This window comes from Lichenostomus cassidix, chromosome 1Ab (assembly GCF_008360975.1).
Source record: "Lichenostomus cassidix isolate B80296 chromosome 1Ab, HeHo_3.0, whole genome shotgun sequence".
NCBI lineage: Eukaryota > Metazoa > Chordata > Aves > Passeriformes > Meliphagidae > Lichenostomus > Lichenostomus cassidix.
The window spans coordinates 10,192,436-10,211,372 of record NC_139481.1 but is presented as its reverse complement, the minus strand read 5'-3'; the positions used below and the strand labels follow the sequence as shown (position 1 = coordinate 10,211,372).

The 18,937-nt window shown below is 42.6% G+C and overlaps 1 long non-coding RNA gene across 1 annotated transcript; it reads left to right on the top strand.

The window, feature by feature from the left end:
• Positions 1 to 911: 911 nt before the first annotated feature.
• LOC146442919 (uncharacterized) lies at positions 912 to 18,628 on the top strand. The gene is made up of 4 exons (XR_014849500.1): positions 912 to 1,423; positions 15,820 to 15,887; positions 17,813 to 17,882; positions 18,372 to 18,628. It is a non-coding gene; the product is annotated as an uncharacterized LOC146442919 (long non-coding RNA).
• The last annotated feature ends 309 nt before the right edge of the window (positions 18,629 to 18,937 follow it).

Genomic DNA, 18,937 nt, shown 5'->3' with positions numbered 1-18,937 from the left:
ACTGCACAGGACAGAAGTTCTGCCTCATGTCCAGGTGGAGCTCCCTGGGCTCAGTCCCTGCCTGTCCCTCTGGTGCCATTGCTGGAGCAGAGCCTGGCCCTGCTCAGAGCCTCCCTGCAGCCAGGGACAGCCAGGGCTGAGGCTCCTCTCAGCTGGGCTCCTCTCGAGGCTGAGCAGCCCCAGCTCCCTCAGCTTTCCTGGGCAGGGACATGCTCCAGGTCCTTCATCACCTCTGTCACCTGCACTGGAGCTGCTCCAGGTCTCTCCAGTCCCGAGGAGCCCTGAGCTGTCCTGGGTGTGCAGTAGGTCCTGAGCTCCCCAGCTGCTTCCTGCAAGGACCTGAGGCCTGCTCCTTGGGAAGCTTTCTCCAGATGATCATTTCGAGACTCAGGATGGTAAGAAAGGCTTTTTCACCTTGTACAAATGGTACCAGCATTGTCCTTTCCTTGTCTCTCAGGTGAAGGACAGCAAAGGAGCAAGGCCATTCTGCACTCTGCCACTATGCACTGACTCCTTACGGGTATTACAGTTTCTTCCCATCAATAGGCCTACCCTTTCCCCTGTCTGGAACTTCCTCTGGGATGAGCAGCAGGACAACTGCCTTCCTCCTAGCCTTGTGGCCAAAGGAGAAGAAAGAGGCTGGCTGGGCAAACAGCATGTGCTTCCTTGGCAGGCCTGGTCTTTGCACCAGGGAAAGGTTGTCAGCTTGGGGGAGAGAGCTGTGACATACTGCCCAGCCTGGCCCCTGCTTGTGCTCCCTGGGATTTTTCTGTTTGTTACCACAAATATCCTGTAATTCCAGCTTTGTGTAAGTGGGGTCATATTCTGCTCAGTAGAGTTTCAGTAGATAGCAGGTTTCTTTCTAGTTAATATGTCAGGTGTTTAGCTTTTTCCTGCCATTCACCAAGTGATTTCTCTCCAAGTTTCTGCTTAAATTGGATTGTGTGGCCTTTCCTTTGATTAACTCTCTAATTAATAATGACCAGGTGAAGCAGGGTAGTTATTTTGGTTTGCATTCTTTTCTGTCCCATGAATGCTGGGAAAGAATGCGAGGAAGGCACTTAGTTGTGAGAACACTTTCTTTCTCCTGTTGGTACAATTCCTAAAGTCTGGACATGTTTTAAACCCCAGCGTAGATCAAAATTTCATTATTTCTCCTCTAGAAGATTTCTGCAAGGAAGCTAATCCTCGGTCCTGCTCAGCCACAGGAATGAAAAGGATAGTGTTAATGCTGTGCCCTGTTTTGCTTTTTCTTTTTTCCTTTTTAAAAAAAATTCTCTTTGAAGCAAACAACCCAGGACAAAACATGGCTGTGAAGGTTTGCAACTCCCCTTGGAGCTGAAGTGGAGAGAGGCACTGCGGTCAAGCTGTGAGCTCAGCCATGCTGGTCCAGCGTTGAGGGGAAAAGGGATGTGCATTCAAGGTAAACTACTTTTTAAAAAGTTACTAGCTAAATGTTTCAAAGTGTATTTAGTATTTTCCCACCTCTATTTGTGTTGCAGAAAGTGATCCCCTGCTAGCTGTGGGGTGCTTGGGGTCGGTGGATTGAGGTTGCCCATGGGATTACCATAGGACTGTTTCTTCTTTAAGGCAAATATGTTAAATAGAGTTAAAGTTGAATTGATGTGTGAATATAACTCACAGCACTGGCACTGCTTTACTCAGCAGTATGTTATGATTAGGAGCCCAAGAAAGAAGTGTGGATTAGGCAATCAACCTGTGTAAGACTTTTCCCTGTGGCACACCATCTCTTCATGTTTGCTGTATTTTCATAATAACTGAACTTAACATACTCCCCATTCCAAATTTCGTTCCATTTCTTAGTGCTTTTCTTTTATAGGTGGCTCTTCACACCTGGCTATCATCCAGATTACATGCTGAAGGCATTCTTGAGGGAACTTGAAATTTTAGAGGGTTAATAAAGTGTTGCCTGCTAAAATAAAGTCAGATTGGTTCAATGTTTATGTAAAGGATTAGATAAATAGTAAATGCTGAAATATCAAAGCAAATATAGATAATTTAAAAATATCACCCTGTGCTCAAGGTATGTTGGTAACATTTCATGAGCTATTTTATTATTTTTCACTTTAAAATGATGTGCTGCCACATGCTGAGTATGTCAAGCTTCCCTTCTACTGCTGCTGTTGAGGGATTCTTCTATAGTCATGTTCTTTTCCTTCAAAATCTTCCTTGAACCGCACGTCAAGAATGTCTACAAATACAGTTTTGTCTACAGCTTGTTGCAGGTACTTTTACAAGGTTGTTCTTTGTCCCTGTGTTCCTTTTGTCTTTTGACAGTCTGCCTGAATCTGTATCTTCTCTCTTAACCTCTTTATTTGGGTGTTCTCTGAGGGAAGAACCAAATTTACTTTCTAGGTGTACACAGCACTTAGATCCTTGCCCATAATAGTGCTCACTGTCTATACATCCAGCAATATATGGCTTTTCCTAAGAAGAATGAGTCTTTTCCTTAAGAGAGGAGTTAGGCTGGTCTTTTATGAGATGAGTCTTTTAGTGTAGTTATTGGCTGGGTATGTTATTAGAGCTTTGGCATCAAAGCAGGGCTCCCTTACCTGAGGTTTCACCTGGAAGGGGTGCTGAGCTCACTGGCAGCACACACTGCAGGCTCTCCCCTCTGCCTCACACCCTTCCACCTCTTTGTCCAAAAACCTGTTGCATCATGTGCAGAATGGGTTGCTGGAGGCTTGTTCTCCTGAGCTCTGTGGCACTGACAGGCTGTGCTGTGGAGATTGAGAGGAGAATGATTCTGCTGCTGATTCCTGACCCACTGGGATCCAGTGGGTGCATTTTCACCTGATTTACATCATCCACTTACAAATATTATGCTGGTATGTTGTTGCTTTCTGGGAAACAGGAGGAAGGAGAAGAGACAGACTGGGAGAAATGGTTGGACTCAAGGGTCATAAGGGTTTTTTCCAGCCTAACTTGTTCTTTTTAGTGAAACCTTGAAAGGTTTTTCATGTATTAGCAAAGAAATGGGGTTCTAATAGCACCAAGACAACCTTTACCACTTTTTTTCAAGATGTCTTGTAGCACATATTCGACTTCACATCAGTTTTAATACACTTTCATACTACCAAGCTCCATTTTAGGTCAAGAGCAACTCTTGGGTGAAGTTGGATTTGATGCAAAGAATAGCATCATGTCATCAGATAGGAAAGTGCTGCTTAACCACCCAGACATATTTAAAATATTTTTTCTGAGTAGATTTGTTGCTAATTATATCATGTAAATTTAAGAGTAGAAACTTGGTTTCTCCTTCATCATGGCTTGTGTGTCTAATATTTTACACTGAATTTTGGAGTGCAGCTGAAGTGCAGGTCTCCCTGGAAATTTGTTTTTAAGCTAATCCCATTTTCTAGTTAAACATTCCAAATTAAATATACTGAGGAAGAAAAAGAGGACTACTTTGGGGTACTCTATAGGCAGAAGATTGCCTGAGGACTTCCTTATTGACTGTGCCTTATCTTGCTGAGTATCCCGTAACAGATTGAGTTGGAGTGTACGTACCTCAAACTCTGTTTAATTTTCTTTTTTTCTTTTTTTTTTTCATCTCCAACTACATGGATCAGAGCTATAAAGATGTTAGTCAAAGTCACAAGAGTTTTGGAGACCGGAAATACTTGATTTCAGTAGTTGAATTTAAAGTTATCTGAAGGTAAATATCTCTTATCTAGATGGTGTGTAAATTGTGTGTTCATCTGATTTCCTTTCCTTACTGGATATCATTTTCCTTTGGTGAGTGGTTCATTTGGCTTCCTAAGCAGAACTAGACAAACTCCTAAATCACTTCATGCTTTCAGTGAGCTGTGTCACCTTTCTTTTTTATTTTCTTTAATCATTCTTTTCATGCTTCCGGAACAATTGAGCTGAAGTATTGTGAAAGCTTTCCTATCATCTTCTGTGTGCCTGTCTCAAACTTCATACCTGAAATCTCAGTGTGTTTGATATTCAGTCTCTCTAATATTGTGTGCGGGGGGGTTGGGATTTCTAACATGACTGCAAACCTTACCTTTCAGTGATATGTTGTGTTGGATTAAAAGGTGCAAACACTGGTACTGTGAATACTGGAGTTATGTGCCCTTACCAGTCTGGGGACCTGTAACCTACTGCTGGAAATTCCTATTCAGGTGTCCCAAAGATAATACCTTGCTGGAATTCTCTGCTAAATGGCTATTGTGTGTTGCTAAACAGTTTGTGTAGAGCCCAAAGCTGACTAAATTCCAATGATAGTCCCAGTGTTTGAAAAGGATGTGTTTGATGGATACTATACTTTTATGGGCTTTTTTGCAAGTACCATGTGTGGATATTTGTTCTCATACTAAGTGAATATAGCCATAAATATCAGTAATATATTCGTTAATTCAATGCTTTGTAGAGGATATTTCTGTTCTAAGTCATTCTGAAAAAATTTCACCTTTCCTCCATACCATTATCGCTTCACAACATACCATTATCGCTCCATAACACACCATTATCAGCAAATACCTGATAACATATCCCTATATGCTTGCTGTTGTGAAAGAAATTAATATTTATACTTTTATTGCTGCAAGCATTGCCAGAGTGTGTGGCTGTCTCAGTTTTCGAATATGTCTTGGCATTTTTAACTGTTTTGCTACTCTGGATGCAAATCCTGCCTTTCACTTAACTTAAATTGTTATACCTTATTGGACACAGGGAGTTGTCCACCTTCTGTTGAAGGTAGGGTTTGGCTCCTAGAGTTGCTGTTCCCAGTGGTGCCATGTAGGCAAAATGAAAAGCAGCTTGACTCCAGTCTCTGTCCAGGTGAAATTTTCTCAGCTTGGCAAAACGTAAGTACCATTTTGCTGAAGAAATTGGTCTGAGGAAGGGTTGACGGACTAATGTCACTAGGTTGACTGTATACTTTATGGTCATACAATTAAAAATGTTTTTTAAGAAAAAGAATATTCTCCCAGAAGCACTAACTGGATCTTACAATCTCCACTTGATCTCTGCATCTCCAAACCTGATGGTTCTGCATTTAGCTCAGCAAGTCCTGTGTGGAGACACTTGTGTTCTTCACAATTCTTGATGTCCTTCCAGAGGTTTTAAATTAAGAGGCTGGTGTGGCCTCCTTTGAATACACAAGTGAGAGATGGAGGAGAGAGGTGACAGTTTGGGACCATCCACATAAATCTCCAATCGTTTAAAAGCAAATTTGGAGGGACTATAACAGCAAAGAATGTAGGTGCAATCTTTAAGTCGTGTGAAATTACCACTGCTTTAAAGATCTCTCTTAAAACTCTGACCACACTTATGTATTAACTTACCAGCTGAGAAGCTTTGAAAAGCCTCATTTTCCATGTCAGCCAAATGAAAAAAATGGGGTCCATCCTCTGGTTCTGTGGCCTTTTGTACTATTTTTTCTACGTGATGTAAGGGATGGTCTCCACTGCTGCATGACCTTCCTGAGTAGGAATATTGATACACTTCCAGTTAGGCTGAGGCAGTGATTCACTTTTTGGTGGCATTTGTGCAGCCTCCCCTGCCAAAGCTGTGCAGCTGCTTTGTATTTCATCTCGGGAGCAGCGTTTCCTTGAAACCAGTCTTCAGGAATCCAGTGTGTAACTTGGAGAGGGGGAGGGCATCCTCAATTTCATTAAAATTATATCCAGGACTTTTGTGGAGGAAAAGGCTTGGAGAAAGGGAAGAAGCCAGCATGCTATTAATGAAAACATTAGATTCCTTGCAGAACACCACTTTCCTTGCAAGGCAAACCCCAAAAAGAGGAAGAAGTGATTCTTGGGTTTCTGATTTCTGTGGCACTCTGAGCTGATTTGCAGCCGTGAGAAAGGTGCCAATATCCTTGTATTGTTTGGCAGAGAAAAGATTACCTTGTAACTCATCTTGTCTGGCTATGGCCTGGCACTGGATCATGACCAGGTTGATGGCAGCCTCACAGTTTAAAAAGAATATGTTGGCATTTTATGAAAAGGGAAGTTATTACACTTGAAAGGAAGTAAAAACAAAAACAGAAGACCTACGCTTGTCAGTTTTATGGCAGAGAGGCTGTAAAAATTCTGGCATGTTACTTCAGCCAATCCCTGCAACAAATTAGTGAACTAAATTGATTACAAAATCAAAGATGGATTTACATAAGCATTTGTGTTTTAGTTACCCAGCTCTTACAGTGTGTCAGGCACTCAAAAGAGTCTACCCCATGCCCCTTACAGTTAAAATTAGTTTACAGCCTAAATTTAGATGTGTAGCAGCAAGAAGGGAGCATGGAAAGAAAAGAAGAGCATGGGAAGGGATGGGACCTCCTGGGTCACTGGCTCCAGTCCCTCCCAGTCTCAGGAAACCACATTGTCTTACCCTCTTTCAGACTGTGTTATGGTCTTCTGATGAACTGTTAGATGATACAAAAGATGGGGAGTTAAATTTACAGATTTGTCCCAGTTCAATGTAGTTTTTGTCTGTCTCCATTAACTGTGGGATTGACCCACGCTGAGGCTTATCACGAGTTTCTGCTGGTGGCTGCTTTACAGCAGGAGATGTGCCAGGGAGCTGGGGACTGTGGAGGCAAAGGCAGCAGCCTTAGTGAGCAGAGCATGCAGAACAAGGAGGATTCAGGGTAGCTCTTCCAACAACCAGGAAGAGCATGAACTCAGAAAATAAGGGTTCCAAACATTGTTTCTGTTCCCAAGCTGCTGTCAGAGGAGTGAAGCAGATCATTTCCCCCTTAGAAGGCCTAATCTATAGTGCAGCCTAGGGTGAGCCAAGGGGGTTTGGGTGCTGGGGACAGGGTGAACTGATGCCTGAGGAGCCCCATGCTGTGCCAGCTGGGTGGCATTCCATTCCCATGCTAGCTCAAGTATTCCTATGTTGTGCTCTACAGGTCCGTGGAAAGCCTTTCTCATGCCATCCTTCAAAACCCTTCAGCGAGTATTTTCTCCTTCATACTCGTGGGGACGTTCCATGCATGAGTGATGGATACAAACAAGGGTTGCTTGGCAAGTGCCACAGCCTCGAAAGTGGTTTTGAATTATTTTGCTTTGTCAGTCAGAACTGTAAACTGCAACTGTATGGCTTTAGCTGCAGAGAGGCTGCGTGGAGTTCCTAGCATTATAGCGTGTTTTTACTCAGGCGACGTAGCCAAAGCAAACGATGAAACCAGACTTCTTCTTGTGGTCACAACGAAACAAACAATTTGTTTTGATTGAAGGCTCGGTGCTGTGGAGAGGCCTGGAGTTATGAGCAGCTGCACAGGAATTACAACAATACAGGCTGGTGGCTGCCAGCACAACTTACCTCTGTCACAGCTGAACCTACAGCATGGTGAGGGCTGGAGAGCTGAGGGCAGAGCTTGCTGAGGGACACAGAAGGAATTGTGAGAGCTGAGAGCAGAGCTTGCTGAGGGACACAGAGCTGTAAGAACTGAGAGCAGAGCTTGCTGAGGGACACAGAGCTGTAAGAACTGAGAGCAGAGCTTGCTGAGGGACACAGAGCTGTAAGAGCTGAGAGCAGAGCTTGCTGAGGGACACAGAGCTGTAAGAGCTGAGAGCAGAGCTTGCTGAGGGACACAGAGCTGTAAGAGCTGAGAGCAGAGCTTGCTGAGGGACACAGAGCTGTAAGAGCTGAGAGCAGAGCTTGCTGAGGGACACAGAGGGAATTTTGAGAGCTGAGGGCAGAGCTTGCTGAGGGACACAGAGCTGTGAGAGCTGAGAGCAGAGCTTGCTGAGGGACACAGAGCTGTAAGAGCTGAGAGCAGAGCTTGCTGAGGGACACAGAGCTGTAAGAGCTGAGAGCAGAGCTTGCTGAGGGACATAGAGCTGTGAGAGCTGTGAGCAGAGCTTGCTGAGGGACACAGAGGGAATAGTGAGAGCTGAGAGCAGAGCTTGCTGAGGGACACAGATTTTTGAGAGCTGAGAGCAGAGCTTGCTGAGGGACACAGAGCTGTGAGAGCTGAGAGCAGAGCTTGCTGAGGGACACAGAGCTGTGAGAGCTGAGGGCAGAGCTTGCTGAGGGACACATAGGGAATTGTGAGAGCTGAGAGCAGGGCTTGGGGCTGAGGGACACAGAGAGAGTTGTCACTTCTGGCTAGACGGAGGTCTTGGCCAAAGTGATCTGCTGTTCTTAATGCCAGTCAAGACTTTTACTTACTGAATGCAATCTCCTGAGTGGATGCAAATATCTGGGAGTAATTGTCTACAGGAGTTCTGGCTCCTGTCTTGGGAAGGAGCATCCTGATGGTGGGAGCTTTGGGTCAGTAACACGTGCTATTATACCTGCTTGTGGCCAGAGGATCTCTCATTTATGGCTCCATCCCTACAGTTACTGAATTTTCTGGGCAATGCAGCCCTTGTGTTCTGAGCCAGGCACCTTTTTGTTCTTCAGGTCAATACACTTCTTGCCCCATCCTAGTTATTCAGCCCGAATAAGTCCAGTGTTTCCTGTTCAGATAAAACGGAACAAATTTGAATGCATTTTCTTTAGATGCTGAACACAAAGTCAGTTGAGTTTGGTATTGAACTCAATATAGGAAGCATGGTTTTGGTCTGCTCAGATTCCTTAAAAGATTTTAGACCTAAAGACTTCTCCTAGTATGTAATTCCCAAACAGGCTTTTCCATGAGCTAAGAATAAAACCTCTCTTTGCTGATGAGAAGGTTTCAGTCTTGTGCAAGTATAGTGGGAAAACCTATGTATTACTTAATAATTATTACTTATATTATTTAATTATTACTTATGCTACTTATTTACTATTTTTTTACTGAAAAATGTTATTTCTGGACAGTATGTTTGAGAAAGATGTGCTCAGATTTTGTGTCCAAATTTCACCTTGAGGATAATAAATGCTTATGTTCAGACTTTGCCTTTTATTGTGGGTTTGTTGGGGAAGGTTGCCTAATTCCTGTTTTACTCATGGGAAATTCAAAACCCTTCTTAACCATTCAGGGGGATTGTTAAGATAAATATTTGAGAAAAAAAATAGCATGGTAATATAGGAGTCACAGCTGACAAACGGTGAGCACCCCAATATTGATTGTCAAAACCTCTAGTTGCTTCATGAAAGCAAAGGTGATTAGAAGAATTGGAGCTGCCATTTAAAAATGAGATTTGCATAAAGCTGTGTTGAAATTGCATCTTGGGAATTTGTGCAAAAGGAATTTCTGCGGAGCTTGTTGTTAAGGAAATCCTGTGAGAAAATATGCTAATTTTTGTTTTGAAGCCCTTGAGAAGAACTAAGCCACAAACAAATGAATTTTAGAGCCTGAGTTTACTTGCAGAGCTCTACCATCCACCCTCTACCTGTCTGTAAATCAGTCAGGCTGCCATCTGTCTGTCCCTGTGAATCTGCAGGATGAAATATGGTCAGGACCAGCAAGAGCTGTGGATGAGGATGGGAATTGCCTGGCAGGGCTGCCTTGCTGCTCCATAATACCAGAATACCATCAAGCTGTTCAAATAAAGATGAGCTGGGACAATGTCACAGCTGGCTGAGATGAGCATGGGAAAGAAAAATATGGTGACAGGAGATGCAGAAGTGACTCGTTGTGTTGGCATTCCTTTCTTTTCAGGGCAAAGATGTGTGAAAGGGCTTGTCACTGACAGAAAGACCCTCTCACGTTCTATTGTGGTGAAACTTTCATCCTCCAAATAATACCACGAGTTGTATGTTTCAAGATGTAATTGGTGTACACATATTCTCACACCATGGGAATTCAGCATCATCTCCTCACCCCACAGCCTTGGCAACTCAGAAATCTGATGGTTTATTTGGGAAGAGGGTTGGGGTTTTGCTTATTTTATATTTTTTAATGCATGTATCTGGTAAATTGTTTTTCCTTCTAGCATTAAATTATATGCAGGCTAAGATCTTCTTTTGTGCTTGATTAACTGAAACTCATTGATAAATCCTAAAAATGAGAATGTTTTCTAATTTCCATAGAGTGACTGCACTAGGGGATTAGGAATCTCACCTTGCACCTATAAGTGTCTAAGCTCAAACTTTCAGTTTAGTGTAAGTGAAGCTAATTCCCAGGAAAAAGTGGAACAGAGGAAGAAAATAATAGTATTTCTAAGGGAAAAAATGCTATATACAACAGGGGGGTTTATCTGTCTGCATTCAACATGAAACCCTGTGTTGATTAGGGGCTTTGTGAAAAGTTGATTTTCCAGTTCAGCAAAACTTATAGAAAAAACATTTGCTTCAGGTCAGCTGCAGCCAGTTGCCCACCGTCTCACTCATTAAAATGAAAAGCAAGTGTTCCCACTTCATTCAGCCTTGAGTGACCTTTTTTATCTAAAGCAGAGCTCCTCCCAGAGCTTGGTCCTGATCACTGGACTCAGGAGGATTCTTAATTTCTGTGGTTACGATGGCACTTGAGGTCACACATAATTAGGCCCCAAAACAAGAAATGCAGCCCAGGGTCCTAGCCCTTGATGGATGTCTAACCAATGGAATGTCAGGGCTTGTGGAATAAATTTTCATCAGCCCCTTGAGAGGATCAGCTTCACTTTGTATCAGGTGGGCCACAGATGAGAGGATGTTGATCTGTAGCTGAGAGAAAGGAGATGTGTCCCTGTGCTGGCGCTGGGGAAGTACTGCAAATGCCATGGGCAGTTCTGGGCTACAAGTGAGACCTCGAGGGACTGGAGAGTGTCCAGAGAAGGGAACAGAGCAGGGAAGGGGCTGGAGCACCACAAGTGTCTGAGGAAGCTGGAAAGGAGCTCAGCCTGGAGCAAAGGAGGCTCAGGGGGACCTTGTGGCTCTGCACAACTCCTGACAGGAGGGGACAGACAGCTTGGGATTGGTCTGTTCTCCTGAGTAACAAGGGACAGGACAAGGGGAAATGGCCTCAAGCCATGCCAGGGGATGTTCAGTTGGGCATTAAGGAAAATTTCTTTGTAAGAAGTGTTGTCAAGCATTGGCACAAGCTGCCCAGAGAACGGTGAAGTCATTATCCCTGGACATATTTAAAAGTCATGGATATGGCACTTGGGGTCATGGTTTAGTGGTGGCCTTGGCAGTGTTAGGTTAACAGTTGGACTTGATGGTCTTAGAGATCATCTCCAGCCTAAATGATTTTGTGATTTATAGAACAGAACATTGCCAAGTGGCACTGAGATGCTACATTAGCTTCTGAATGGGTAGGAAGTGTCAGTAGACTGGATTGACTTTTAGAATAACTTTTCCAGATGGCCATAAACGGACAGTTTAATTACAGCGTTAAACAGGGTTTATTTTTTCAGTAATAATTTTGGTTCATTTTATCATGTGTTTCACTTTTCAGTCCAGCAATCTTCAATACTAGAAGAGTGGCTTCAAAAACAGAAGAGAGAAGGGCAGTGTATCAAGGAGTGTGTCAAACCCTAAGCCTTAGGAACAGTGTCCTGCAGTGTCAGATCTTACAGAGCAGGCCAACCAACATTTTTATGGTCTTTTTTTAAAAACCTGCCTTCTGCAAGCTTGGCAAAGAGAGCTCTGCTCGTCTTCATGGTGAAACAGTGGTGCTGAGGTGGTCTTGTCACATGCAGATCCTTTGCTCTAGATGCTTTGGGGTTTGATGTTGTGCCTGAGAAGGTATGAGATCATACCCTGATCTCATACCATCTGTTTAACAGATGGATGTGTATGGCAAGGCTAACAGTTAAAAACCTGGCTCCACTTAGGTCAGTGGTATCAAGATTTTACCCACGATTGGAGGGGGAGGAGGAAAAAAGTGTCCAAAGATAGGTCTCCTAAATCGCTGCTGGGAAAGCCTGTAGGCTTCAGAGCCTTGTTTATTTACCCTTCTGTCATTTGGCTGATTGTTATTTGTGCTTGGCCCTTGGGCAGAGTTTTTGATCTTTTTGTCTGTGTCTGTATGCTTGTTGTGGCAGACTGTTAATACATGTAACTTTCGAAAGAGATGGAAGAAGTGCAGATCTTATTTCTAATGAAACTGGGAGAATTACAAACAGCTGGTATTGATCAGAATCCTGTTTGTCCATACGGTTCTGTAATGAATCTAGCACAAGTATCAATCATGTTTATCAGTTTGTCTAGATGTTCTCTTTGCTGCACCAGACCAGATAATTAGGTTGTTTTCTTGTTGGCTGAATTGCCCTCTTTTCTTTTTCTTTCTTTTCTTTTTAAACACCCAACAGCACATAGATCATCCCTGGATTTCTTTAACCCACAGAATACAATTGTTCTACCCTCACTGAAATGTTAAAAGTAGTTTGGGGACTGGAACATGGCTGGGTGGGGCACTATTCAATTTCCAGCCTAAAACCCGGTAATGGCTCCTAAAATACAGTCCTCAACAGATTAAACCCAGCTGTTGCACAGGTGCACTGAGGCTGTGCAGCAAGGAAGTTTACCCACTTATAAACTTCTGCCTGTGTGCGTCATTAACCAAGATATTTTTGGATCTCAACTATATACTTTTTGTTTTTTTGATTAGGCAAGGCAAGTGATCTTCATTAAAGCCACAGACAGCAGAATGGTTTCATCTAAATTCTCCCCTGTAATTGCAGAAAAACAAACACAAGTCTCATAATGCTCCAATTCCTCCCCGTCCAGCTCATTCAGCCATCCTTATCATTGGGAGTAAAGCCTACAAAATCTTAATTATTTGTCTAATCTGACACTTAAGCATCCAGTCTGCTCTGAAATAGTATATGTGATGTTACATTTTATAGATTTTTCTCATTGACTCTGAAAGACCTATTATATTGCATTGGGAATATGATAAAGGGTCTAGAGAGTCAGTCCTGTGTGAAGCAGCTGAGGGAGCTGGAAAGGGGCTCAGCCTGGAACAAAGGAGGCTCAGGGGGACCTTCTGGCTCTGCACAACTGCTGACAGGAGGGGACAGCCGGGGGTCAGGCTGTGCTCCAGGGAACAGGGACAGGACAAGGGGAAACGGCCTCGAGCTATGCTAGGGGAGGATCAGGTTGGACATCAGGAGGAACTTTTTCACCAAAAGTGTGGTCAGGCCTTGGCAGGGGCTGCCCAGGGAGGTTTGAAGTCCCCATCCCTGCAGGTGTCCAAGAAATCACTGAATGTGGCACTCAGAGCTCTGGGCTGGGGACAAGGTGGGGGTCAGACACAGGCTGGGCTTGATGATCTTAGAAGTCTTTTCCAACCTCAGTGGTTCTGTGATTCTTTGAAATGGCTTAGGGAGTCAATTTAGTAGAAAAGCTGCTTTAAAGAAGTAGGGTGGTGTATTTGTCTGAGCAAATTCATGTGCAGACCCAGACTTCTCTTGCCTTCACAGTTCTGTTGTGTAAATGACGTGTGCCGTAAACAACTGCCCTGCAGCCAGGAAATGCTGACTACAGGCTGTAACTCACCCATGCTGGCTACAGGGAATCCCCAGGCAGTGGCAATGCCATTTGTTCCTCCTGAATCCAGCTGCAGGTGCGACTGATAAACAAGGGGAAGGAAAAGCCAAGTAATTCCCACGTCCTTTTTCAATTTTAAAGACAATTCTCCTAATGTGTGCAGCCAGTAAACATGGGGCTAATTGTAATCTTTGCCACAACCCTTCCTGGCTTGAAGACGAAGCTTGTCACTTGCAATGACACTTCCTCAGGTGACAGCTCCGGTCTGGAGGCATAAAGCTGAGCAATTCCATAATGACTAAGGAAAGAGGCAGGCTGCACTTTTATGCAGCTGTTTCCATACCACTGTGTGCTGCTTTCCTGATTGTGGACTTGCTCCTGAACAGGAAAGCAGGAAAAAGAGCATGTCTCTGCTCAGGAATCCCCTTGAAAATTTGTATTTTCCTTTAAATACTTCTCTTGGTGCTTCTCCCAGGCAGACATTCAGTCTGCAGTTCTGTTTCTCATAGCTACTGACAGATGCATTGTCCATAAATTTATCTGATGTCTTTTTTTATCTCAGTCCCAAAGCCTCCTGTATCAGTGAGGTCTAAAATTTAATTATGTGTTCTGGGAGAAAGTGCTTCCCCTGTGTTTTTGATCTTATTATCTGGTCATTGCATTAGATCTACATTTGTACTGTATTGGGAAGCAGGCTGTTCTAGTAAGGTTGACTTTAATGGACTCCAGACAGAGGTTTCCCATGCTGATTCAATTACTACATGTTACAGATTGTTGAAGGTCCTGAATATGCTCAAGAACATTTTACAGTTCCTGAAATGTATCTATTTCTGAGCTGAAAATGCCAACACAGGAAGACATTGGCAATAGCATTTCAACCCAAAAGTGCATGCAGGTCTTCATCAAGCTGCTATTAGCTGAAGTGAAATTTGGTGCAGAAATCCCATCTGGTAATTTACATTCTTGCAGAAAAAGTCACTATGAGGAATTGAATGCTTCAAAAGAATTGAGGCTTCTGTTGCTTTTTATTCAAATATAAATGCTTTAAATGGGGTTATGAAGCAGGAGCTCACTAGTGGGACCAATCCTCTCCTTGAAGGTTTGACACCTGGTTAGGTTCAGGCTTTTAAATCAGGCAGGCAGTTGATACAGCAGTTAATGGAATTGTGATCAGTGACTTCACACACATCAAGCTGATCCCTGATGTTTCTGAGGTGGACATTAGCAAACAGGGAATTTGAGCGGAGTAGAACCTTCACTCTTGCTGTGAAGAGGCTTTCAAGAGCCTTTTGTTTTAAGGACATTTCACTTGTTTACCATGGTCTGCTTTCTTGGGTTCCCATTTTAAAATAGAATAATGTATTTTTTTTAACTCTTGTTACATTTATGTTAATTTTTATATCACTGTTTCCGTAAATTCATCAATCTTCTTAATGAGAATACAAACTCTTCTACTGCTCCTCAACTGATACGTAGTTGAATATCTATTGTCTGCTTTATAAGGGACTGGAGAACTGGATTTTGATCCAGTTCCACAGCTGACATTCTGCTATGGGCTGTGGAGATCAATCATGTGAAATTAAATAAGTAGATGAAAACTATTGTAGGAACATGTTCATTAGGTTACTATATTATGCAGTAGATTTCACTGAATGAGAAAGCTGTTATCAAGGTGGAATGTACCTTGAACTTGAATTCTTTAGAAAGTAACCTGTAGATAAAGCTGTGATAGTATCAGAAAAAGAGATTTTTTAAACTTATGTTTGCAAATGAATGATAAAACCAACGCTATAGTTCTCATGGGAGTTGTTTCCATGTTTTCAATAAATTTTATTGAAAGACTGGAGTTTGATCCCCCATTTTAAGATGATGTGGGTCACTCCAACTTCCCTCTTCATGACTAATATTCTGATGAGATGCACATGACTTTTCATGTGACTCCAGTCCTGCTTTAGGCACACCAGAAATGCAGGGAAAAAATTCACTTATTTATGTGGTCCTCTAAATCACAGAATCATAGAATGGTTTGGGATAGATGAGACCTTAAAGATCAGGTAGTTCCAACCCCCTGCCATGGGAGACTCAAACTTCTAGTGTAACCATGGTAGCAAAAAACTAAAACCAAAAAAAGCACAATTGTTCTGGTTTTATTTAATAAAAGCTGCAAAGTCCAGCACAGGTGATTGAATTCCCAGCCTTCTGCCAGTACCTGAAGAGATATCCACTCTCACAGGACAAAACTCTCTTCATTCCCATTTGCTTTTTCCTCAGATACTCCTATGGGGAAAAAAAACCCAAAAAACTTTTCATCTCTAATCTAAAAGCACTTGTGAACCTTTTTGGAAAATTGGTGGGAAATCATCTTAGTCCCTTGGATTACAGGACAGTGAGCTCTTTCACTTGGCATCTGCAGCTTTGGAACACCTGAACTGAGAAGCCCATGGTTGGCTCTGCCTATAAATGAGAGTGCTTCTCCTTCTTTTTGTGTCTTTGTGTTTGCAGGGTAGCTGAGAAGGATTTTTTTTTCCTAGGTGTGTGATTGAAGGAGAAACGGGAAACAGGAGTGAAAGGTAAGGAAGACATTATTTGCATTTTTTCATTTTACTTTAAACCTTCTTTTTTTTTTTTACTATGGTAAATGTAAAATCCATACTCTGATCAGCAACTCACCATTTTATATTACTTCCCTTATTTTCTGTATTTCCCTTGAGGTCAACAGTATCAAACTTTTTAATATACCTTCATACAGAAAAATTTTTGTAGAACGAGTCATCTCCCTAACAGCTATTTTCTGTGGGGATGATGGTAAAGCACATTCCAAACCATTTAATTTAAAGTGCAGTGTCTGAGATTGCTTTCCCTGTCACCATTGCTCACTATGAGGTTCTCATCAGATTTTTTTTGCATAATAGGTGAAGTGACTATTTCAAAATGGGTTTGACAAACTCATTGGGTTTGGACAGACAACAAATACATTCCAGTTTAAGCCAGCAGCTAATTGATAGTGCTTGTCCCTGAACTTCTTTGTGTCAGCTGCTGTTCCAATTCTCCAAGCAGCTGTGGCATTACCCTTCTGTCCTGACTTGTAATGACCTCTGATATTCCAGTCCAGGCTTTCTTTTCAGCAGAACTTTCCTGTTGTGCAGGATTGTATGGTGGTTTTCTCTGTTGACAGAAGTTCACTAGGATGCAAACCACCAAACTCATTCTCACTGTGACCTAAACCAGGATTTAAACTGAAATCTCTGGAGGGGAAAAGCCAGACTACTAACAAGTGATGGGAGAGCCTCACACAGCTTAGTTCAGATAAAAATCTAAAAGTTTAGCTCTTCTGAAACCATTCTGGTCCAGAAGCCAGCCTTTCAGTCCCATGAGCCTTTCACTCCCTTTTCTGATTTATTGCATAATCAGACTGGGACTCCATTTCTGAGTCCTAACAAAAGCAGCTTTTTTTCTTCCATAATGCTTTTGACTAAAACCAGTCAATTTTTAAATTTTCTGTGTAAGTAAGAAAAGACACACATGAAAACCTTAAAACAAAGAAAAAAACAATCATAAAAAAGGCCTCATGTTTTGCAACATCTCAAGCGCTGGATTTGTTTTCTAGAAAAATGATGTTTCCTCTCACTCGAAATTCTGTTTCCCATCGTAGTAAGTCACAATGTGAGAAGGAAAACTCTGGTCCTTATGCCAGTGGGGACTAGAAGGAGGACTGGGTTTAAATAAACATTAGGAAAAGAAACTAATAGTAAGAATCTGAATCACTGGGACCAGACTGCCTAAGAAATTGGTGTCATTTCTGTCACTGAACATGATAGTAGCTAGATTGAGGTTTTGGAGAGCTGAAAACTTTAGGGCTAGTCCTAGGATAGGAGTGTGCATTATAAACTGTCTTCAGATGGCTTGCAGGTTTATGATTCTTGTCTCATGCAACAAAATTCTCAAGTGTATGTATTCTTCATATGAAAATATCACACTGAAAAAAACCCCCATATCTCTTAAATATCACTCATAATTTATTTTATTTGGCATAGCTTACCAAACACTTCTCTTAAAATCATGGCAGCCTTGCTGGGTCTTCATTTTGGTCTTCCAGTAGACCTTTGCACAAAGCACTTGGGAGATGTTAATTGACTAGTAACTATATCCTGAAATTGCTGCTTTGATTTTAACCCCAAAAGAGTGGTTTATCTTGCATACTGAAATGAATAGGGTGTTTCCACTTCCCTTATTCTTGATACTTGAAAGTTTAGATATGTGTGGGAGAGACATGCAGAGCAAGGACTGATGATGTGAGAAGTACAAGATGCAACTACTGGAAGCAGTGGTTCCAGTAGATGAGACCCATTCAGATAATAAAAATGTGAGTCAGCTCTCATTCATGTGCTAACATGGTAGAAGTCAAATTTTCTCTGACCAAATGTTTTTAAATTTTCTACATAAACACAATGATGCATCAGGATATGTCTAAAAATAGTTTCTCCTCCCGTGGCAGATATATCCACAAACCCTGCACAAAACCACTTGTGCTTCTCAAACAAAGCTCCTGGGCTGTGAAGCCGTGGGTGAGTAAATGGTCTTGGTTAAGATGAGTTTCAATCAAACTTTAGTTAAAGATGAGAAAAAAAAAATACAGAATGCCTGTTCTACAGGGAAGCAATGAGCTGAATGTGCTACCATGGCTCCTCCTCATGACCATTTACTATGGGCTTGTCGAGTCTCACACTGCTCATTGGTGTGATGAGCTTCTCTGAGCTTCTCCTAGTTTTGCCAGTTTCTGGAAGTGCTGTGTCCCTCTTAGCATTGCTGTTCGCCTTTGAAGCTCTTTTAAAGGTGCCCCTCATCTGAGCTGGATAGTTTCATACAAAAATTGAATTCAGCTGAATCGACACATGGCAAAGAATATCACAAGAGATGTTAGTTTTGCTGTGGTCAGCTCGAGTGGGAGCTGGCTGAAAGGGGAAGATAATATTTGAATGTGATGTAGGGAAAGTGGTGTTACACTGGAAAGCAGGAAACAAGTTCATTTTTACATTTGTGCTTTTGCTTTTTAGAAATCAGCTCATAAAGCTGCATTGATCTGCTGTCACTCTCTCATATTGACCTGTTGCTGTTTAGCCTGGTGAGAGAAGAGACATTCTGACTGCCCTCCTTCTGTGGAACATCAGCTGGGACAGGGAGAGGTGCACTCAGGTGATGCTGCTTGCTGCTTTTGGGCACGAGGAGTTCCAGGTATGGCTGTGGAGCTGGATGCACTCATGGGAGAAAGAAGGGCAGAGAGGATGTGATGGGGCAGCGTGAGGTTTGTCATCGTGGGGAAACCCTGCTTTCTGTGGGCTTTCTGTGGATCACTGAGGTTAGTGACAGCCTTTATGCTGACCTCTATAGGAATTCCTTCCGAGGACCAGCAGGATGTCAAAATCATGGAATCACAGAATGGTTTGGCTTAGGAGAGACCTTAAAGCTCTTCTCATCCCACCCGTGCCATGGGAAGGGACACATTCCACTATCCCAGGTTGCTCCAAGCTCTGTGCAGCCTGGCCTTGGACATTTCCAGGGATCCAGGGGCAGCCACAGCTTCTCCAGGCACCCTGTGAGGGCCTCACCACCCTCACATGGA